At 34.1% G+C, this 26,221-nt stretch overlaps 1 pseudogene; it reads left to right on the forward strand.

Moving 5' to 3' along the window:
* Positions 1-1,730: 1,730 nt before the first annotated feature.
* On the forward strand, positions 1,731-26,221 carry LOC149529568 (protein CTR9 homolog pseudogene; annotated as a pseudogene).

The raw sequence follows: 26,221 nt of genomic DNA on the forward strand, positions 1-26,221 counted from the left end.
CCATGATGCAGAAAATGAAAGAAAAGTGCAGAAAAGAAGAAACACAACACCAAGAACACCCCCCCCTTTCACTAAATCAAGAAACCCCCCCAAAAGAGATGCTTTTGGCACTTTATAAGTAGTGCAATTACAATGGCTAGTTGCCAATTTTGGCCTTCATGGACTTTTGATTTTTCTTGTAACAACTTCTAGAAAGATTAAAAATCTAAAACTTTACAATGTGCTACAATTTTGAAGCAATGCAAAGCAAAGAAAGACCCTATTTCTAAAAGTGACACTTTTTTCCACACAACCCTATAATTTTATTGCAGATCTAGAAAGTAGACAAAAAATAACACATTTTCAAAAAAAAAATAGAACCTGATTTTGAGTCCAGATGTGCCTGTACGAAGCAATTGAAGTTGCAAAATGTAGGATTGGATAGGTTCAGTCACCAAAAGATGCAATTTTTGACAAATTGTGCACCAAAACTAGAAAGGAGCTACACCACTGAAAAGTTTAGGAAATTCTAACCAAAAAAAAAAATGCACCTAAATTGGAGTCTAGATGACTGAGATATGGCCTCCCAAAGTTGAACTGCAAAATCCAAAATCAATCTAGAGAGGGGTTGCACCAGCAAAAGATGGGGTTAAATTTGATGGTCATATGGTCATCGCAGGAGTTCAAATTGGCCTTGGAATGATGGTCAAACGACCGTCAAATTTAGGCAAATGAAAAGATGATGTCAGCATACCCTTTAGGCTTGTGATGACATTAGCATGATGTCATGATGATGTCACTTGTACAGACCATATGAAAAAGTTCAATGTGGCAGCCTGCATGTACTGTACATAATGCTGACTATATTGGCTGGGTGGTGCTAACTGTACAAGCTGTTTGTGTCACCATGTAAGTATTGACATTGGTGGGTTGGGCTAATAAAAAATTGCTACATGGCACTGTGACTAGAGGACGCGAGTATCGCTGCTCCATGTGGGTTATTAAAAATAGCAACTGGGCTTTAATAATGTGTTACCAAAATTTATTAGCGGACGCCCGTTTTATTACAGCAATTGCTGGCTATTTGTTTGGCATGGCCAGGAATCTTTAGCAAAATTTGCGACCAAAAAATGGCTTCATGGGGGCCAAGATTATTAAATGTAGCTGCCAGTAAAATGAATGCAAGATTCAATGTCGAAAATATAAATGCAGGCTAGGTTTGAGTTTAAGGTCCCTGAGGTTTGTTCTACATTTAGTCCCACATTTGTAGGAACAACAAAACTTTTGTTAATTTTTAAATACAAGTGCTCACACACAAAACTAAAGTGAGCTCGCTAGTATGTGGAGACCCACTGGGTTTTGCCACTCACTAGTGAGGTGGTCGGGGCTGGTGGAATTGTTAGCCACCAAATTTATGTGGATTTAATATAAATTCTCACCAATTAGAATAATATCCTACGAAAATAATAAATATTCTGCCAAATTGCAGGGCTGGGACCTGATAGCCCAGTTCTGCAAAAAAATTCTCTGCCCAAAAAAAATTTGAAAATACCCAAATTGGAAAATAAATTGCAGAGAATTAAATTAAATTCAGATCTAAAATAAATTCATAGATCAAATTAGATCATACCCAGTTCGCAAATTGGTGCCTTTGAGTGCCGGTTTACAATTTTTTTTTGCCTCACGATCAACTTTAGCCCAACATAGGCAAATTTATAGTTAATCTTCACCAAATCAGCATTCTGAACATAATGGCGAGGTCAGATTTGGCTCTAGACGCTCCCGATGACAGTGATACTCTGGATTCGGGCTACGATGTTGAAGCAACTATGGTCTTGAATGGCTAGTGACGATAATCTCCCCGAGCTTTGATACCATTTAAGAATTTTCCTTAGAGAAAAATTCACCCAAGATCAAGGAGTACAAGCACAAGCACACAGTAGACCAAAGAGTATGATCAATATGAAAATGCTTACTATTATCAGAAGCATATAGCATGTAAGCATGTACATACACACTAGGAGTGCTTGTATATAAAGGCCTCTCAAGAAGCACCTAGAATATCTCTAGAAATAACTAGGAGATAAGATAAGCATTGACAACTAAGCACAAGCCTTATCCATCATTCTAGATGAGTGGATAAGAATAAGAAGGTTGTAGACACCATGTGCTTAATTAGTGTGCTAACTCCTATGTTGTAGACAAAATGTGCATAAAAGAGGTGTGAACCCTTGTGTTGTCAACATGATAACTCACAAGAGTGCACATACTCCTAGGTGACTAATAAATAATAATAAAATATATGTATTCTAAGTAAACTTAAGTAAGTGTAAATAGTAAATACTTATTTACACCAACAGTTTTCAAGCTTCCATTTCATTTTCAAGTATTATAGTTTGATAAGGTTTTAGTTACAACCCCAAACTCAACACCAAAATAATCATACACCATAACAAGTATAGATTCATAATTTTGTTTAGTTTGAAAATACACACGTTCGACCTTCACAAACAGATTCAAGATTTCTCATATACAAAGTGTCACAATAGCTAAGGTTTTTCAAGTTATTAAAAGATGTAACAAATTTCCTTTAATAGTTTAAATCATTTTCATAACTAATTTGAACCATCAAGCACAACCCAAGTTTACTAAAGATAACCATTTTTCCCAATTTACAATTATCAATTTTACCTCATTACAATATTATTAATAAAGAAATTAATAATATGTTTAATGAAGAAAACTAATATTAAACTATTCATGAAATTAAATATTATCATCATCATTTAATAATAACCATTAATTACTAATTAAAATATTTATTATCTTATTAATAAAATAATATATTTATATTATATTATTATTATTAATAAATATTAAAACTACATAATCTAATAATTATATATTAAAATAATGATAATAATATCATTTATTATTTAAATTAACTTGAATATATTATAAAAAAATTGTTAAATATTTAATAATTTTAAATATACATACAAAAAAATGTGATTTCTTATATTGCACGCCCCAAAAATCGGGATGCGGCCAAAGCCATGCTGGCCAAGGCAGTGTACGCTGCCTTGGCAGTGATGGACTATCCTTGGAAAACAACATGCTGCCTTGGCAGTGCACCTGTCCTTTGGACAGACCCCCTCTAACTTTATATTTAAAAAAAAAATGATTTATTAAAACAACCTTAAAATAAGACAGAAGCCCTTTCTTAATAAAAAAATTGCAGTCTGTACTTAAAAAGGTTATTTCATCATCAATCTTGTTTTAATATAATATATATTTTCTTTTATCAATTCACATATTAGATCTGAAAGGAGAAATACAAACAACCAATCACATTTGTAAATTTTTTTTAATCTCGGATATTCCTTTTATTCAAACCCCAACCCAAATTCAAACAACTAAATATGAGTTCCCAAAATTAACAACCACGGGTTTCAAAAGTTGAAATTCATTCACAATTGCCTTTGAAAATAAAGAAAGATTGATTCACAAACAGGGGTTTTAAAAATTAAATTCATTTACAAATGATTTTCAAAATGAAGAACAATAAATAAACCAAACAAGGGTTTTCAAAACTAAATTTCATTTATAGATTTTTCTCAAACGAAGAAGGATAAATACACAAACAAGGGTTTCAACTTGAATATAATTTGAAAACAATTTCATACAAACATGGAGAAGACAAAATGATTTCATAGAAGAAACTATTGCACAAAATTCACAAGATCCTACTTGGATCTGATGCTAAACAACCGAATGCACATAACACACAAGCAATTCGTTGTCCTTCGAAAACTCTTCTCAAAAATTGGCTCCTCCAAACCTGTGTGTGGAGAAATGAGATCTAATTTCCTAATAAAGAGTTTTTCCCCAAATTAGGGCTTCGATTGTGAAATCATGTGAAAACTCTTTTTCTTTTTATTATTTTATTATATTTTAATTTCATGCACAACTTTTTGCAATTTAATTAAAATAAAGTTTATTACATCAATCATTCTCTCTCTTCTTAAATCATGAAACACTTTTAATATAATATTTATTTAAAAAAAATTGGTTGATAATAAGTTTTTTATATTAAAGTATCAGAATAACAGAAATACAACCAGTTTCCCAAGGTGACCATCCTGTCACATATGCATTACTATAACTATAATCCTTAATTTATACATCCCACAATTCTATATCCCTTAGCCCCCCTATCACATAGCTTTCACATATACATCTTAGCCATTCATACTTGGCTTCATCAGAAAAAAATTCAACAAAAAAAAGACAGGAGATGATAGAACGAAATTCACTTTTTCTGTTGATGTTTTTGGCTTTGCCATTTCCTCTATCCTTTCTCTATTTCAGCCCCTTATCTTGCACACATTCTTCAACATTCTTCGTCCAACCATTCATCGTGTGTTTTCCAAAAACTATCCTATATATTTTCTTTGAAATCCCCTGTTTCACATTCTGAATCCATCACGTGCCTCAAAAAGTCCCTTCCCTTGAGCATTTAGACCATCGATCAATTATGCCTCAAAATTTCCCAACAAAAATGCCTTTCTTCCCTTTCATCTTCATTCATCTTCCACCCTTATCAGGAATTTCTCCCCATCCATCCTCCTAATCCTTCTTCCCCTTGCGCTTCTCATCTTCCACGGGTGATTCATAAAAAAAATCTCTAACCCTCTGTCCATTTTTCTCCAAAAAGCTTGCAATTTTTGCCACCAATTTTGTCCATGCCACCTTTGCTCTATCTTTATAAACTTCTTTCTCTACACCTGTAGGCCACCAAAAGAAACCCATTCAGCCCTTTCTCATTCCTTCCTCATAATCTTCATAGCATTCACTATAATCGAAGCGTTTCCCTAGCCATGCCCACTCCAAAAGGGAGTCCATGCCCACAATTAAATCCATAGGGAATAGGTTCACCATAACCCACTCCACCTCCTCCATTGGGCATTCCACTTTTAGTCCCCATGCCACTATCATAGTTGCAATGTCCACATTGATCTTCCAATGATGCATGGAGTTTTGAAATAGCTCACCAACTATCTCTTTCACTGCATCCATTACACCGAGTGTCGGGCATTTTAGTAACACTTTTAATCTTTTGTCTTCACTAGTAAATTTAGGCCTAATTTGCGATGTAAAAAGGTCTCAATTTTGACACAAGTTGGTTGCTAAAGCCACCAAAGTCGTCGTCGGACAAATTTGGTCGGTTTTTCGCCACATTCATTGCGCGTCAGAATTTCGACTACATAAACGTTGATTTACCGACACAAATTTCGTCCATTTCTCTATCCAGCCTAAACTGTTATTTTCCCAATTTTGACGTAAACTTTCCCAATTTTGAGTTGGAATTCTGATGACAAACCCTTAGCTTTCGACGCTGAAGCCATACTCGCAACGTAAATGGTGCTAGTTTGGTGTCTTAATTATGATGAAGATTGGTCGCAATTGAGACCAACATATGTCACAATTGAGATGCGCTATCCCATTTTTTAAAAGCTTTGCTCTCATAGGAGCATTCAAAACTGCACAAAACTTGATTATAAAGCGTAATTGCTTGATGCATGAGAGTCAAGGTATCATGCACATTTCTTTCTCCACACCATTGTTTCATTCGTCAAATGATTTATTTTATACAAAACAATGCGAAGGAGGAAGAAATGTGCACAATATCCTGTTTCCACCGAGCAATTATGCTTTACAACTCAAATTTTGTGGAGTTTAGAAGGCTCCTATGAGAGCAAAGGCTTTGCAATAATTGGCACAACGTGTCTAAATTTTGGTTCCTGCAAGGAAGAATAAAATTAGGAAATAATTATTTATCAGGAATGAAAGCCAATAATTTCATCTATTTTTCAAACAGATAAACGTGACAAAAAAACTTACAGTCCCAATCACATAATCATAAGAGCGCATATATAACTATAACTTTAACTGTCTAAAACCAACACAATTTACAAATATCCACAATTCAAATATTATCCCTTGATGTTTTCTTCAATAATGCTCCAATGCCTTAGGGCATTCAGTTAGAAACTTCAAAATTAATGCTATCAAGTTAGATGTCGTTTCATAGCCACCAAGGATAAGGGCCATAATAAGATTCAATATCTCTTCATCCATAATGTATATTAATGCTATCAAGTTAGTTGTTATATTAATAAGATTCAATATCTCTTCATAAATATACCTCTAGTTCTCGATGGAGACGTGCTTCAATCAATAGGAAACATCATCATGAAGCAGGAGGTGAGGTTGAAGGATTTTATGGAGGCATTCAAAAGTTAATTACAGAGGAAGAGATTTTAGCCTGGAAGAATTTGTGGCCAAAAGAATCGCTAGAATGATTGATTGTTACATTAGAATTATCTTCATTTAACGTTAAAGCTGCATGCATATTGGAATGGCTGACATCATCGTTAAGTGCATTTGATGATAGCACATTTGTTTAGGATATACATAGAGAATGTCAAGAGTGTTGTTGACAACTTTTGTATTTCTTTTGGCTTTAACATTGATGACTGTGTTCCAACTATTTTGGGCTAATATTTGCTTCACAAATGGCTAATGTATATGAATCTTGTGCCAATAGAATGAATTTTGTTGAAGTTAACCATAATGTATACATATATTTGTAATCATTATAGTCAGGATGACAACTGTTGCAGTTCACTTGCCCATTGAAGAGTTGATTTTTTTATGACAGCACAACAAAATATTCTGAACCATAGATTGCTTATCCTAAAAATATTTCATCATCCTTCGAAACTGATCAATAATAATGCAGTATATTGTAGTATTAACTGTTTAAATTATTCCTGCAAATGAGGAACTTAATAAAATTTGATTGAGCAACCTTACATTTTGTATGTCACCATTTTGTATTATACCTCAAACAAAAAAATGATGGTGCCATGTGATCAAGACAACAAAAATCTCTATGGAATGTACAAACCTTGGCACTATACTTCTTCTCCATCTACGAGGCATTCAATGTTGGAGACAGAACCTTGTATCTACTCCACAAATAATGTGCTTACTAAAGTTGTTGCGGCAGAAAGTTCTCATAGGTTAGTTCTAATCAGGTCTGGTGAATAATATGTGAAAACATCAATACAGCCAAGGCACTAATTTTGCCCCTTTTTCCTCATGTATGAGAGCCTTGAAGAGAAGCTCGGATAAAAAGAAATTAGTCGTATGGATTAACTTAATAGTAGCAAAACTGAAGAGAAAAATTGTTGGCGGTGAACTACTTAAACTACAAATACAAGAAAAAGACTGGTCGCAATGTATGGGCTATCCTAAGTGGCATAAATGGTCATAGTACAGTGAAGTTCACAGTTTCAATTAATCTAATTTGTAATTAAAAATAAATTTCACTATATGGAAATATGAGGGCTTCTTTTACAAACTTTTTTTCATTTATAAGAATTTTAAGAAACTTTTTTTGTCAAATTTTAAACCAAAAGGATTGCATTGAGCTAATGTTTGAAACTCTACCAAGAGGAAATTGAACTAAGGCATCCAAATCTTAACACACTATATTATAACAATTTCATAGTTAAGAGTTGTGCTTGTAGACAACATCCAAATCTTATCTGGTGGGTGCCTCTCATATTAAATTTTAAATTTATTTTTTTCTAGTTCAACATGGAATGACCTTTCATGTTGGTTAGTCTACTAACCCTAACTCATCTCATCTAGGTCATATCAGATCTTGATAAAGGCTAGTTTGCAACAATTTAACTTCTAATAGCTAGTTTGTAAAAGTAGTTAAAATAACTTGTTAGTAATACAATTATCTTCATAAGGAGGTCTAATTTGCATTCTCAGTACAACACTCACCCAAATATGCTTTCAAAAGGTATTTAAACAACAATTAGATCTTGACAAAATTAGATATGAAAGTGGAAATGATAATCAGGTCATGTACCTCTTCCTCATCTCGTTTGCACTTGTTTTCCTTAACCTTTTCATGAAGATTTGCAATGTACTTATCAAATATCTCCCGACATAAGCTTTCATCACTAATTGCCTTGAATATTCATATCCAATATATTTATAGCTACTACTAGTGTAAGGTACATGATAACTACCTTTAATTACTCACAATAAGATTAATTCCTAATAGTGGCTCTTTTACCTGTTTGCTTCCGCATCTTTGAGAAAAGGTATGCAATCCTCCCACTCTGAGGAAGCAACAATTTCCTGAAATGGAAAAACAATATATAACTAATTTATCGTTACATAGATAGAAATTCGTTTATGATAAGAATAGAAATTCATTCATATTCAGGATTTTTAATCTACAAAACTCTGTCAAATTTTACTCTAGGTGTAAAAGTAGTAGAGGAAAAAGAGACTGCATTAGAAGGATTTTTTCCAAAATGAATAATGTAAACCTTTAGAGAATAAAGCAAAGCCGTGAAATCATCTGCTAGCCTTTCCCTCCATTTTGCTTCTTTCTCTTCCTTTTCCTTTACTTGTTCAATCACTTCTTCAAACACAAGCTGCAAGCAATACATAGGATGTCAGTAAGACCTAACAAAATCATATATCCCAAAACAACTTGCATTACTTTCAACATTTGCAATTGTTTCAGTTTAACTTAATAAAAATCCATTATCCACTAATGAGAACAGACTAATGCATTTGTGATAGCGATTCACTTCCAGCAACTACTTACCAGTGCAAATGAGTCAAAACATAATATAGCTGATGCAATGATCGAATCAGTTAGGAACCAGAGTCATATGGAACATAAGGATAAGATCATTGTTTGTATAAATAGTAGTTACTAGGAACATAAAAATATGTGACAACATTGTTCAAAGGTAAATACCAAATACTTTTATTGTGAAGTCTTCTGTAGCTGAGACAAAAAATCTAGAAATGTAACCAGAACAAACCTTAAGATTTGTTTCAGATGCAGCAGCCAAATCATATAGTTCCCCAATGGAGGCTTTGAACTTGTCAAGAGTCCATGCTGATGTTACTGCGAGCTACAATCATTACATCAAAAAGATTACAATATATTTTACATCCAATGGAAAATCTTAAAGCACAAAAGGCACACCTTTCCTGACTCCATAGCATCTTTTATGTTTGACTTGTCCTCCTAGTACTAGCAAAGATACATATTCAAAAAATGGTTACATCAAAGGAATCAAACATACATTGCCTTGAGTAATAATGATTGCAAGCCTGATTGTGAAAGTGCAATTAAATCCTGCAATCAAATCATTAAAATATATGCAACTTTCTTACCTGCTTTTTCATCCCTTCTGCAACATCTTCAAACAAATCCTTGGGTGGTGAACCAGATGTATTTGAAGTAGGCTCTTTGCTTTATGATCCTCCAGTTATTTGCTTTATCAAAGAACTGGAGGATCCTAAAGCAAAGAGCCTGCTTCAAATGAAGTGTTTCTTTGCTGTAAGCAGGCCAGTTGCTTTATGATACTCCAACAATCTTCGAAATTCATCTCGATTTTTACGTTCTTTTTGGCATATTTCTTCCTGCATTTAAAAATATTCAAGTCATTCCAATATACAAAAATAAAACAAATGAAAACTATGGAAACACACTACTCTCTCATTCTAGACAACCTTTTGAATCGTTTTTACTACTTCCTCCTCCAAATCAGATATAACACGTCAAAATTTTAGGATGTTCTCAGGTCATTAGGTATGAAAACTTTTGGAAAGATAAGATGCTCGTAACCGAAGCCATTATCCACATAATGACAGCAAACTATTCGTCAATCAAGATAAAAACCAAATAGCTTTCCAAATATAGGCATTTCACAGCTATGCCATCTCCAGTGCGCCTTCCAAATTTGAGTACAACAATATGGGTTCTAAGATTACACCAAAAGCAGGTCCAAAGAGAAAGCCAGATAAATTCGCAGGTTAACATGTGTATTCAACACAAGATCACAATTTCCTACAGGCAAGACTTTAAGATAGAAAAAAAAGAATGTGAATTTGAGATTTGCTAGGATACCTTGCAAAGTCATTACAATTTCAGAGATTCCTGACTTCAAAATTCATAAAAGAAATGGAATAATTTTTTAAGGAAGATCAATTGGGGTTATAAAACCCAAGCATGAAATTGAGGAATATGACAAAGAATGAAATGTCATTAGTTTATCAATCTAATTTCATGTTCATGTTTTCTGCTCACCATAACCTTCCTACCCATCTCAAATATTATAATGTGAGCAAATGCCGAAAAATCACCTTGGTTGAGTGACTTGTCCACCCTTTTGATTCCCTCCACTGTTGAAAGAACTAGAATATATCAATAAATTAAGTGTTAGTGAAACTACTTGAACAAATGAAAGGGAAAAGTTAACAAATTTTGTACAATCTAAGGGATTTATTGTGAATTAAGTAGACTTCAAGATCATTAGATTTCTAACATATGATAATAGATCACACTATTGAAACATTGATATAACAAGCATACAATATATTGAAAAATAACAACAAAAAGCATTACATATTGTAAAAACAATAATATGTACCAGAGATGCAAGGGGTGAGGACGCCATCTCCTATAACCATACAAGTCCCCACAAGGGCTAGTATTAACAAACATCTCTTGGCAAAGTTACTTTTTTCAAGAGCTTCCTTTATCCTAATGGCTCTATTGGGCTGTCTACTTGCAACTTCAAGTGTATATGAGGAGAGTTTCTTGTCTTCTTTCTAGTGATTGGGTATCATGTTGACATTTGCATGGTGGCAAATCAAAGAATAAAGAGAAAATGTTCCATCTGCAAAAGAAACCGTCCCTTTAAACTTAGAATACATGTTTTCACATCAAAAAGATCAAACTTTGACCTAAAAACAAAGTGAAACTAGAGCTGTTATAATCTTACCATCTCCATTATCATTGGCCCACAATACAATGAAGATGTATTTGATGAGGGGAAAAAGATTGAGAGAATATATGATCAAAGACAAAGCCCCAAGAACGTCATCAGGATGTTTGATGCCATCAGGAAAATTACTCGCATACACATAAAGTGGTGATGTTCCTATGTCCCCATAAACCACACCAATACTCTGAAATGCCAATTGCACAACTGCAGACATGCTCAACATCTAAGAAACAAGATTTGTCATAAAGCGATGTTAGAATAGTTACTAAAATGGTCATAAATTATGTTGTTATAGTAAAAGAATACTTTAACTTAAGAGAAAAAAACTATAAAATATTAAAACATGTTATCGTGCTTTAAAAACTAAAAAGGTACTTGTAATGAAGAACTTCATTTCGACTTGCTAATTGGTTGTCACTATTAACTATAAGCTTATCTTTAAAGTTTGAGCTTCACTTGGTTTCGAGAATAGTTAAATATTCTCTACTCAACAGGGCCAACCACGTGAAGGTGGAAGCTCATTTGGCCCCTCCCCCCCTAACATCACTCTAAATTCCCCATTAACATTTAATACCATTCAATTCATCCATTTTTGAAATAGAACATTCAATCATTATAATCACATGATAACATTCATTAACACATAAAATCCATAAACACACAACATTCACGAATAATTCATTAACACACAACATTCAAGAGTAAGTAATTCATGAATAATTCATTAACACAATTTTCATTAACACAATATTCATTAACAATATTCAAGAGTAAGTCATTCATGAATAATCATCTCTTTTTTGCTTTCTTGCCGTTTCTTTTTTTCATAAAACTTCTAAGAGGAATATCAATGTCCTCGTTAGGATCCCCCTCCTCTACTGGTTCTAACACATGTCTCCTCCTCATCCGTTCAAGAACACCATGAGGCCGCTGCACCAAAGGGGGGTCCGCTGCAATAACAAGTACTTCATGAGGTTAAATTCCCACCATTTTATATTAGTGAATTATGAGTTTTTATTTAAGTAAAAGAACTATAAATCAAAAAATTAATTTAAAAGAACAAAACATAGATTTTATTTACCTGAATGTGCCACACGATCTACCTGCTGATCAATCTAAACATCCTCTGGCACTCATTCAACACGACATGATTCTATATCCTCAACACAAAAAGGTTACACCAAGTTCAATTAAAGATGTTAAATTGTATTAATAATTACATAATTAGTTTTAAATAAAAAATGAGCACCTCCATTGACAGTACGATGCACATCAGGGGCTTCATGATGCTGCATATGATCTATGTCAGGATTAACAGGCTACATTGCAATGTCATGCACATTATTATCAAATAAATTGTTGCTCAAGTATTCAATTTCTAATATATTTTTTGGCATATTTACCTGTGCACATGATGTAGGAGACTGTTCGGTTGGGGCAATGGAAGCTTGCCGTAGGCGTTCAGCCACCACTGCATAGCGTTGCTTGAAGGCAATTTTTTGTGTTCTTCTATGGCCTCCAGATTAAAATCAATGCCCTACATTTTTTTATTAATTAACAAAATTATTTGCATTTTATAAATAATTTTTCTTTGCAATTCATTTATTGCTACTTAAAACGCGTGCTTTGATTTTCAAATATCCCCCAGAGCCAAGTTTGTGCTGCCCAACCTTTTCCAGCCTTGCCTTTATTGCCTTTGATGTGTCTTGCAACCTATGAAAAGTTTGAAATATGTTAGATGATATAAAGAGAATACTAGAATCATTGTGGAAACATTTACTGCACTTGGGTTTGATGTCTTTGGAGGAAAAAATGTGCCATATGTATGGGTTCGATTTCCTGGTCAAAATTCATGGGATATTTTTACTGAGATCCTTGAGAAAGAACATATAGTTACAACTCCAGAAAGTGGGTTTGGACCCGCAGGTGAAGGTTTTATAAGGGTGAGTGCCTTTGGTCACAGAGAGAATATATTAGAAGCTTCATTTGTCAATATATCTTCATTTGTCAATATATCTTATGTAGGATTTATGCCCAAATTGAGATTAAGATTTATAAGCAATTGTGTCAGCATATGAATTACATACCTTTCATATTTACAATAACAAAATTTAAATACCAAAATTGAGGATTATGCGTGAAAGTATGTTGGAGAAATAACTCCTATTTTAGGGATTTTGACAAAACAGAATAGTGAGAAATATTGAATTCAAAAGGATGAGAATGTGAAGGAACAAGAGGTGCAGGTGAAGGTTCCAATCACATGAAAAGTCATTTGTACACATTGTGAATTTTGTTGTACATTATGTTGTATTTTAAGAGTGCTCCCCTAAGGTAGATGTGTTAGGCTTGGTACTTTGTATCTTTACTTCACTGATATATGTGTTTGAATTAGTCTACACACAAATAATTAACATGTTACCAAAGCTGATACGCCTTTTGTGAGCTTGCAAAGAGCTAAGGAATGGAAGAGAAAGATTGGAAGTAGGGTGATATCAGGAAAAATCTCTTAATGAGTTTCCATCTTTACAGTTACCATAGGAGAAAAAGTAGGGATTCCCTAAAAAGGATAACCTATTGGTTGGGTATAGACACATAATCCATGTGATCAAAGCTTCAGCAGCAACGGAAAATACTAAAAAAGAAGAATAAATATTAGATGTGGTGGAAATGCTCAACTTTAAACTCTTTAGGATTCTCAGACTACATTGTTATCTAAAGATAGAGATTAGATTTTGTGATGCTTTACACTTAAATATGATGTATAGTGTATATGCACTTCTTTTTTGATATGCAACAAAGCACAAAATGGAATTGATGACAGTATAAAATAACAATCACTAATGACAACATTATATACTATTATCATAGTTAACAGAATACTACAGGATATGGGATTTGATATCTTCAATGATGGATTTCATCAGGATTTGCATGTAGATTAAGTGCAGATTTGATGCACACATGACCCAAAAGAAAACAGGGGATAGGAAACTCAAGATAGCGAGCAATTATTGTAAAAGAAAGGGAAAGTCAACAAGTATAGTGGTCAAGGCGTTGCCTATTTTTATGACTCAAAATCTAACATGGTGCATCATATCACAAGATTTGGTTGTCACAACTTTGAGTAGGAATTTCTTAGTTGAATTAGAGTTTGAGTTCAGCAAAGATAAAATTTGAGAAAAGAACCCATAGGAGACATAGGCTCTAAAATTTGTCACTAAATATGAATAAAGGGCTTCATTTTGTCAATATATCTTATGTAGGATTTATGCCCAGATTGAGATTGAGATTTATAAGCAATTGTGTAAGCATATGACTTACATACCTTTCATTAATAGATAGATTAAATTGAGCTAGTTGAAATTGTTGATACTGAAGTTGAACCCTAAATTTGCTCATTAATGTACTAGTAGTTAATATTATTGCATACCTTTTTGGATTTGCTGGTGCACTTTCTTTTGGCATACATTGCCTTTTCTCCTTTGCATCCAAAATGGACTCATTCCAGTCCCTCATTGAAACAAAGGGAGGACGCTCGTACTTTGGGTTGTGGACGAGGCTCTTTCTATATGTGTCCCTCACAACCTTAAGATGTCTGGCAGCTTTTTGTAAGAATTTCTTACGATCAAAAATATTACTACCAAACTCATGCTCTATATCTTTGATGAGCTCATCTTTTAATTTTTGAGATTGGTAGTTCCACCTTTTAAGAAAAAACACAAAATTGTTAGATATAGCTAGTATAAGAAAAGACTTGAATGAAAGGAAAAATGTTGCACCAATTAATGATATGAAAAAAATAGTGGGATAAAATTAGTTCAGTTATGATGTGCAGCAACCTAGTACATATGGTGGACCTGAATCTTCATAGTGTGAGGTCATAAAGCCTCCTATAAAATGTATCGTTTCCTGCAAAAAATGTCATGGGATAATTAATAGTAAAAACCATTAAAATGAATCATATGAAAGAAGACTCCCACTTTTGGTTCTCTGTAGAAAAATTAGTTAGTATCTTCTACTCAAAGCATGAAATTGCAATGTACCAAATTACTAAACTAGAGAATTACTGGTATAGACAAAAGGTCATTGATAATTCAAATGATCCTACCAAACCCCTAATAAAAAGGAATTCCAGAATAATTAAACAACTTGCACAATACGACACACTAAAGGTCATGAGGCATCACTCCACATCAAAAGCCCTTGCATTCACCACTTCCTACCATGTTTACATCTTGTAAGAAAATCCTTATTACAATATAAAAAATAATTATTTAAAGTACATGGAAGCTTAGGACATTTCAAAGGCATTAATTCATTATGGTCAATCAACAACGATGTCTCCATAGATCCTGTGCTAGAAACACAGGTAGCTCCAGGAAATGATGGTGAATTATCACCAATAGATGTACTATGATCCGCTTTTGGCGGTGTACCAGACAGTGCATCTCCTACCACAAAAAAAACAATACACTATGTGATGCATCCCAAGATTAAAGTACATATTATCAACTCATAATTAACACAAAACCAAATATAGAAAAACAAGGATTTACCAGCTGGATGTCCCCTTGTTGCTGACATTGCAGTCGACAATCTCATACGGGCATCTGTCAACCTCGTAGGAGTCTCCTGCACTAGATGACTTGAACAATACATTGTTAGCAAAGACATTCTGAAATAATAAAAGAGTTAAGAAGTTTTGAATGTTTGAAATAAAAAATTCCTTCTAACTTGTCAACTAAAAGATTAGTTTACCAGTGGCAGCAGGAACTCTGCTACTACCGCCCTCAACGTGTTCTCCTTGACCATGTTCTGGATCAATTCCCAAAATTCTTGTATAACAAGAATTTAGTAGTTAAAGTTTCTTACAACTCTTTAAAAAAATTGCATCAATAAAGTATTTTTGCACATATTACATATTTTACTTCACAACATAAAAGATTATAAAATATAAATCTTTATTGAACTTTTGTTATAACTAAATATTCATTGGAGCTTACTTCATAACGCTGAGCTTGCGCTTTCAATTTTGATAGCCTCTTCCTCATCTCCTCGAGTTCCATATTTGCCTCATCCAAAATTTTCATTGCTTCTAAATTAATTTTCCTAATTTTTTTTTTCAACATTTTTATAAAATTGGGAGTATCAGCAATATTGGCCTCATCAGAATGCATAGCTAGTGGCTCGGTGGTCACTGCTACTGCGTTACCCTTATCCTGAACATCAAATTGTGAGAGGAATATCAGTAAAACTATCATAAAAACTCAAAAACCGTAAATAAAATAATGTAATAATATAACATTTTTCAACTATCTAATTTGTACAATTTCAAAAAGGTTTACCCTCGCTGAAGAAGGGGTGGGAGTAGCATCCTGCTGACCTCTATCATCTGTCGGATCCATATCATCCTATCACAAAGATTAAACATAAAAAATTCAGCTAATTGAAAGCAATAGACAGCCAAAAAAAACTTATTAACAAAATGGTAAATAGTATTTACAGCCCTCATGATAGTAACATTGTTTGTATCTATGCGATTTAAATGGTAATCAATTAGCAGTTTTTCCCTTGCACTTATTGATTTTATTGCACAAACAAAAACCTCATTCCCCTTACGCGCCTCAAATATGCAATTGGGTTTCTTACTAGTTGAAGCAGGTCACGTACTATTTATAAAACCTGCAATATTACCTATTGCTTTTGGTCTCCCATCAATGTACATAGAAAATCTTTTACTTTGATCATTTTCTTTCCATTGTATATAATTAGCTGATACCCCATACCTACGCATACTTTTTTTTATATCAAACAATCCGCATCCAATCATTGTAATTGTAACATGGACCTACATACTTGAACAATTCGACAACTTTGTTGTAACATACCTTTATCCCATCCATGGAACATAGGCCCAAACCATGTAATGAGGATGGAGCAATGCGATATATCCTCTCATTAACACAAAAATCTATGTTAATTGGAGGTAGCTCATTGGGTATCCATTCTTTCTCAATGTGTGAGTACCGAAAGGGCACCTTGATGTCGCCTTTGGTCTCATCATCATAAGAACATGACCCCCCATTATCAAGGAAAAATTGCATGCGTTTATCAATTTTTTTTCTATTCTTTTGACCTCTAGTTGATCTCCCTCTTTTAGCCATACTACATGTAGAGCTTTCATCTACCATTTCCTCATTTCCCTCATTCGATGTAGATAGATCTAACAAGTACCTATTTGGTGGGTCCTGCAATCCATCAAATGGAAAGTGAAAGTGACATATATAAAATGTAGTAAGTTGAAAGTGATTATACAATTATATTTCTATACGGACCTTCTTTGTCTATATATACATTATATGATTATATAATGTCTATTTATAACATACGTGCTCAATGATAAACAAGAAGAATATAAGAAAATTATGTCTATTTATTGACTTATACCTGCTGATCCATGTCACTATGCACAATCCACGCCAAATGGATCAAATCTCCTATAGTCAATTGATTGTTTGCAAAAAGGGTGACAATCAAACACAATATAAACATTGGTAATTATAAATAACCATTTGTAATCATTAGAAATGAACACAATAAATATGTAATCAAATTTCCTGAATATGTTAATCATTTACCTTAAGTTAGCTAAAAATTACATGATACACATTTGCTACAAATAACTTAGAAGACAACATGAACAATAGGCAACATCAAAAACATGTCAACAGAAGGGGTGATGATGTACCTGTAGTCAATTGACTGTTTGCAAAAAGGGTCATAATCAGACACAACATAAACATTGGTAACTATAAATAACATATGTTTTAATCATTAGAAATGAACACAATAAATATATAATCAAATTTCTTTCATATGTTAATAATTTATCTTAAGTTCGCTAAAAATTACATGATACGTGTATGCTACAAATAACTTAGAAGACAACATGAACAATATGCAACATCATAAACATGAACAAATTTACCTTATATATGGAATGCAAGATCATCAACAGAAGGGGTGATGACATTTGTAGTCATTGATTATCTTCTTCTTCTTCTTCTTCTTCTTCTTCATCATCATCATCATCGCCATCATCACCATCATCATCGCCATCATCATCGCCATCATCATCACCATCATCACCATCATCATCACCATCATCACCATCGCCATCATCATCATCATCACCATCATCATCATCATCATCACCATCACCATCACCATCATCGTCATCACCATCATCTTGATCTTCATCATCTGCTTCTTCATCATCTTCAATATCTTCTTCTTCCATAACATTATACTTTATCGGCCTTCCTCTTGGATCATATCTAACAACAAATGACCAACCCTATTTATTTGGAACCTCTGAGTAAAACACTTGCTCACATTGGCTTGGAAGAACATAGGGCTCATCTCCAACTGGCTCAAACGACCTTGTATTGATCATTGTAAATCCATTATCATGTTGAATAACTGTTCTATCTGGATCATTTTGATTTAGTCGTAACCTGTACCATTTGACGATGAATAGAACTACTTTGAAGGTGTTAAATTCACACTCAATTATATCATCCAAGATGCCTTAGTATTGATTTTGAGATTGTTGAGGATGTATGTCGCTTCTAGATGATATATTGGTGACCTCAAAAACTGCAGTTATCCCAAAATCACAAGTTTTCTTTGTGTCATCCAACCTTTTTATGCAAAATTTGTGGCCATGATAGTACATAGCTTTGTGGTGCTTGACCTGCAATTTTTGAAGTCTGTGTAAATTTTTTGCATTGTGAGTTGATACGAAACATACATCGAGTTATGATCATTAATAAATTTCTACGTACCTCTCCACCTCTTAAACCATTTACTAGATCAACTACCATCAGCATAACATTGGAATCTCCATTACGATGAGCTTCTGTAACCAATGAAGCAACACCTTCCCACGTTAATGAGCAACCATTTTGTTGACATTGTTCAATCCATTCCGTTATCCAATCAAGATTGTTCGCAATATACAAATGTATTGCATCCCACTCTCGACCACCTATTTCAAACAAATACGCCAATTAAAAATAACTTATATTGAAGATTTATATGAATTAATTAACTACAATAAAATCTTAGATTTACCTCTCACTTTCCTCGATCTACCTTTGCCCATCAAGTACTCCCCTTCGAATTTGTTAATTGAGTTGCTGCAAACTTAGGAAGATATTCAGTAATGTACACCATGGTCTGGTATACCATATATCCCTCCACCATAGAACCCTCAGGATGTGCTCTCTGTCGAACCAAGCCTTTCAAAAATTTTAAGTGCCTCTCAACCATCCACATTGACCTGGTTGGTATAGGTCCACACAATTCAATCTCCTCAACTTGATGTATGAGGTAGTGTTCTTGTGCATTGAAAAAACTTGGAGGTAGACACTTTTGCATTTCACACATCAGAAGAGGAATTTTTTTCTTTCAATATTTTATATCTTCTTTATTGATTTCTTTAGATGACAACCACCTCATGTATTTTCCAAGATCATATATAACCTGTTTGACATTGTTGGCAAAGTGGTGTGGGAGAGATAGAAGTAGAACGTACTACAATATTTGTAAAATGATCTTGTCAATATTTTATAAAAGAATGCAATTGAAACTACATGCAGTATATAAATATATAGTGAATACAAAATAACATGAATTACCTTAATAAATGTATGCCAATCGTGTGTTTTCAACCCTAGCCCAAATTCACTTTTATTTGATATGACATTGTTTATGTTCGCAGCAAATCCTATGGGAAATTGTATTTTATTTATGACTTCTTTTATAGCATTGCTCTGCTGCTCTGACAATAACCAACTAAGGGCACTTGTATCAATTCGGTCTCCATTGTTATTTGGTCGAATACCATTTTTCATTGCATGGTTGGATTCTTCAATGTCACTACAAGTTTTGACAATTTGATCTTTGTCACACCTTCCATCCAAGACTTTCCATAATGTTTCTGCTACATTCTTTCCAATATGCATAGGATCAAACAAATGCACAATTGGGAGTTTCTCGTAGTACGACAACCTAGTAAATTGTGTAGGATAAATTTTTAGTCCTTTTGGAAGTTGGACATTGATGTCTTGACGACCTTCACAACCATCAATCACATCATCAGTAAACAAAACACAATATTGAAATATAAATTTGAAACAAAAAGCATCAAATGGAATGACATTACCTCGATGATTTATTTTATTGTATGCCAACTTCCATAGGCGAGGTGTCATTCTCTGTGGCTTTGATGTAGTCTCTTCTAGACCATTGAAAAGATGTTTTTCGGTAATTCGATACTTATGATTTCTGTGCAGAAAGTGTCTATTCTCATCAAAGACCTGCTTTCTTAAACTTTTTGAATGACGAGATTTCATCTTTGGACCACAAACTGGACATGCAAATTTGCCCTTTGTCTGAAGACCTACAAGATCGTGTATAATTGGATTAAATGTGTTAACTTTGACATACCAAAAAAGAGGTGTCAAGAAGAGAACATACCACAAAAATATGTTAGCCCAGGGGCATCGTGTATTTTCCATACAAGCATTGCATGAAATTGAAATTGTCTTTTTCCTATTGGTCTACAAATGTAGTAACCCCATTTCATAACACCACCAACTCGTCGATAAGGGGTTCAATATATACGTTGATATCTTTGACTTGGTACTTACCTAGTTAAATGAGCAAAAACATTACATAATTATTTTGACCATTTGATGGATTAGTAATAATAAATTAATTTAGATGACCACTAAATCAAAAAATACCTGGAACAATCAGTGTCAACATTATGTGCTCTCTCTTTATGGACAACCAAGGAGGTATGTTATTGTTGATAACAAAAACAGGCCATGCTGAGTAAGTAGATCTCATCTCTCCATAAGGATTGACACCATCTGCTGCCAATGAAAGCTTGAGATTATGAGGTTCTTCTTTAAAGTGTGGCCATTTTTCCTCTATTTTCTTAAATGCCGAACCATCTATAGGCATTCGCATAATGTCATCTTGACTTCTATTGCATGCATGGTAATCCATAAATTGTGCCAAGCTATTGCACTTGAATAATTGTTGCAGACGTGGAATAATGGGAATATGCCAAAGAACCTTACGAGGCACCTTTTTTGTTAATCGATCTTATTGATATCTATTGATATGACAAGTAGGGTATTGTGTTGCAAATTCATGCTGTTTATAATATATAATATGATCGTTTGGACATGCATCTATTGTTTGATACTCCATTCCAATATCTTTCATGATGGCAGATAATTCTCGGTATGAGCGAGGTAGAATGTTTGATGGTGGTAACAAACACTCACCTATCAACCTACGACCAAAAATGTAATTTCTTAATTTAAAGAATATTAATTGCTACACGAACCCAATGTTAATTGTAAGGGAACTACGAGTAAAATAATGAAAGAAGATGGCATACCTTAACATACGTGTCATTTCTACATTGGATAAACCATTCATTACCTTCAAGTTCACCAATAGCAATACAGCGGCAAGAAGAGTTGTTTTGGAGCCTTCATATAGGGGCTTCTCTGCCTTCTCAAGTAAAGGTACATCAAACTCTGCATCATCATCACCATCATCATCATCATCATTATCATCTTGATCATCATGATCATTTTGATCATTGTGATCTTCATCATCCTGATCTTCTTCCATGGTATCATTACCTTCTACTTCAATATTCACACCTCCATGTTCCCTCGTTTGGAAATCCGCATTCTTCGAATTGTCATGGTCCATAACATGAAACTCAGGGATGTTGACCTATATGAAAATGATGACCTTATATTAACCATGACCATGATGTCATCATCAAATCATGTCTCATGTAATTTATCTTGGGCTGACCCCACTCCAGCATGTCCTAACTCCACTCCAGCATGTCCTAACTCCTATCAGATTCTTTAGAACTGCAAGCTCTTGTGCAGAAAAAAGATGAGATGTACTAAGTAATTTTTGATGGGCAATATTTAAACAAATTGACTATCAAAAAAACAATTTATGAAATTCAGTTGCTTTATTATGTACTGAAGACTTGGCAAGATGTTCCCAAGTCTATCTATAGAATGCCTATCTGCATGGTTGTTTGCAAATAGTCTAGTATGGTGTCGCTTTTGAACAAAAAAAAATGTCACTGGGGCCTTAATTTCATTGACTGTGATTTTAAGAAAAATCTACGGTGAGACTTATTTTTTAGATGCATGATCAGAAACAATTTCCACATTGAAAAGTTTTATGAGAATTCCAAGGTTCAACATCTATGTCTTTTCTAGGGCTTATATCATCTCTTTTTTTGAGCTTATGCAAGTGACAAAGTATGAGAAGGGTAGACTTTAGAAATGGCTATTGCTTTTGTTATTATTCCATTGTTTATTATTTTTCTTATCTCATATCTATGTTTATTTTACATTTTTTCATTTCCACGTAAATTGTGGCCTAAGGGGCCACACCTTTTTATATTGATTTAAGAAAAAAGATCACATATAAGGGTGCATCTATAGCTAACTACTTAACATCTAGAATCATATTAACAAAAAGGTTCATATTCATTCTCAAACATATTAAATTGTACATTAGCATAGCCACCAGGGCTAGCCTCCAAGAGCAATCTAGAAAATTTCCACTATTCAGAAGGGTGACAAGAATCATAGTCCATCTTGCAAAAATCATTTTCCAGACGGATACACAGGCTTTCTCAAGAGTATAGAGAATAGCCCAAGCTTACATCTAATTTTTAGAATGAGTACTTAAGGAAGTAGAAAAGAAAAACTAAACAGGGCTTAAAGTTCCACTACTAGTACCACCCATTCCTGTTGGACGTGGATTACTCCTTCAAAACCCATCTATATTGATTTTGAGGAAATCATTTGGGAGGCGAGACACTAACCTAAATGGTTCACTTTCTTGACTTGCTGAACTCTGGGACCAAACCTATTTTTTTAAGAAAGAGAAAAGCATTGATCCAAGTGATTAGCAATGTGGAGATCCAAATGAATATTTGACTGAGATAGCTCTTGTTTCGACAGACCACCCTCTCATGAAATCTCATTCATATTATAATCTTGCACGATCTTATCATAGCAAAGGTGATTATGAAACTGCTGGCTGCTACTACTATTTGGCACCCTCAAATTACATGTTACGCTTTGATGTTGGTGTTGCCATTCAGAAGTTTTCAACTTCAACACTTCAAAAGCAAAAATGTACTACTGATGAGGTTATGAAAATGTCACCTATGCAAATAAATGTTACTTATACAAATGTCGGTTATGACATCTTGTACATATGTTACTTATTCTAGTGTCACTTAATCAATATCACTTAAAAAATTTGTAAAACTAATATTGTTCTTCAAACTTACTCTTTTGTTGGTTTAGAGTCAACAATTTTTTTTTTTTAATTAAATATTTAAATTTATATTGGAAAAGGTAGAAACAAATACTTATTGATTTAACTCAATTTATAATTGTTATTTAAATATTTCTTAAAATAACATAATCCTTAATCTTTTTTTTAATTCTCTTCCAACTATCTCTATTTAGTGCCTACCATGTTTATGTGCATGTTTTTTATGTGTTTTGGATAATAAGTCTAATTTAATTTGTCTATGGACTAAGACCTTAAATTATTGAGCTTCTCTTTGTTTTGTGAAAACTATAGCATTCTCTACTTAACAGGGCCAACCACGTGAAGGTGGAAGCTCATCATGGCCCCTCCTAGGAGTCTCTTATGACCCTTTACGGCATTTTAAGAGCTCTAAGATTTATTCTTAGGGATCGTAAATGGTCGTAAAGGGTCATAAGAGATCTTAGGACACAACAACTAAGAAATATAATTGTAAGCATCATGGTCACATTTTTTTGGAATCAATGTAATTGAGTTGTATACCCAAGTGACGAAGTGCATCTAGAAAATGAAACTACAACCTATTGGGATTGAGACAAACCTTATAAAACAAAAGCAGCTAGGAACGATCGCTTTCCAATATCTGTTAAATAGATTTGTGGGAGGACCTTGTATTCATGACCTACACCTTGTATTCATGAGCTAGGAATGATCGCTTGCCAACAGTTGTTGAATACATTTGTTGGAGGACCTTGTATTCATGAGCTACAGATGTATTCAGCAACTGTTGCAAGCAATCATTCTTACAGATGAATTAGACTTGGAATCAAAGGTGTGGAAATTTCTTTGCATTGCTTGGGTACACAACCCAATTACGTTTCCAAAAAAATGTGACCATGATGCCTACAATTATGTTTCTTAGCTATTGTGAAATCTACATATTTGATAGGAGAAGCATTTGAAGTTTATGTTGTGAATCCACTAAATAGGGTCAAGATTTGATTTGGGAATGTTGGTTAGATGATCTAAGAGAAAGAATGGACAGACAGATGGAGAGAGAGATAATACAAGTGGTAGAAAGAGCCATGCCATTTGCAGGATGCCACCATCCTTTTGGTAGATCAAAAGAAAACCTGGTAAGGACTATAGTACAAATTGTCCTCAAGAATATTATCTAGGAGTCTTTTTATCACTTGTATTATCTCTCTCTCCATCTGTCTCTCAACTCTTTCTCTCAAATCATTAGACCATACTATTTAATCTTGCCAGGCTGTTTGAACAACTACATGACACTGAAAAAGCAAATCTTTTGTACAGGCTAATATTGTTCAAGTTTCCTGATTATGTGGATGCATATCTACGACTTGCAGCCATGGCCTAGGCTCAAAATGAGATCCAACTTAGCCTAGAATTGATTAGGGAGGCACTTAAGGTGGATAAAACCTCAATAAATGTGATTATCATGCTTGGCAACTTGGAACTGAAAATAGATGACTGGCTTAAAGCAAAAGAAATAATTAAAGCTACACAAAATGTATTAGATGGTAAGGATGCTTATGCTGACATTAATTCTCTTGGAAATTGGAATTATTTTGTAGCTTCACGCAATGAGAAGAAGGATCCAGATGCGGAGGGAATACATCTTGATAAGGCTAGGGAACTGTATTGTAAAGTGTTGGCTCAGAGACCTAGAAATGTCTATGTTGCAAATGGGGCAGGCATTGTGCTAGCCGAAAGGGGTCATTTTGATATTGCAAAGGAAATTTTCACACAGGTTCAAGAAGCTGCAACAGGAAACATCTTTGTTCAGATGCCTAATGTGTGGGTAAATCTAGCACATGTTTACTTTGCACAAGGACAGTTTGGGCTTGCAGTGAAAATGTATCAAAATTGTTTGAGGAAATTATATTTTGGCACTGACACCCAAATTTTATTATATTTAGCTCGATCACATTATGAAGCAAAACAGTGGCAAGATTGTAAAAGAACATTATTAAGAGCAGTACATTTGGCACCCTCAAATTACATGTTACGCTTTGATGTTGGTGTTGCCATGCAAAAGTTTTCAACTTCAACACTTCAAAAGCAAAAACATACTGCTGATGAGGTTCGTCAAGCAGTGTCTGAATTAAAGAATGTGCTCCGTGTGTTTAGACAACTGTCAGTAGTGCCAAGCCCTCGTACACATGGCTTTGATGAGAAGAAGATAGAGTTGCATGTGGACTACTGTAAACACTTTCTTGATGCTACCAAAGTTCACAAAGAAGCAACAGAATGCGAAGAACAGCAAAGCCGTCAAAAGCTAGAAGTAGCACGCCAACTTGTCCTAGTTGATGAGGCAAAATAGAAAGCTGAGGAAGAATGAAGGATTATGATGGAAAGGAGAAAGCAAGAAGAAGAATTGCAGCGGGTGATGCAATAAGAGGAGAAATTTGAATGTGTGAAAGAATTATGGAAGAGTAAGCTTAAGGACAGGGATGATGATGATGATGAGGCTGGTCAGTCTAAAAAGAAAAGAAAGAAGGAAAAGAAGAAAAAGAAGAAGGATAAGGATCACAAGGCTTATGATTCTTATATGGAGGAACCTGATATTGCCATGGAAAATGAGGCAAATTATATGAGTGATAAGGCAGAAGATGATACGAAAAATGCCCAAGATCTTCTTGCAGCTGTAGGTCTAGAAGACTCTGATGATGGCGAGACAAATTCTCCAATTTCAGCAAAATCACGAACGAGACGTGCATACACTGATTTTGAAGATGAAGAACCCTTACAGAAACAGAGTTTGAGAGAAGACAATACTTTTGATGATGATGTCTAGGCTTCCTGAGGATTAACTAAACAGATTCCAAGAGAAGATGATGCATAAAGTGATGATGGATAAGCTACCTAAACATTTAGTCAATCAAATATGCCTTGTCCCTTCGAAA

Source organism: Cupressus sempervirens, chromosome 11, assembly GCF_028749045.1.
Source record: "Cupressus sempervirens isolate cs-2001-9-10 chromosome 11, ASM2874904v1, whole genome shotgun sequence".
In the NCBI taxonomy this organism is placed as follows: domain Eukaryota; kingdom Viridiplantae; phylum Streptophyta; class Pinopsida; order Cupressales; family Cupressaceae; genus Cupressus; species Cupressus sempervirens.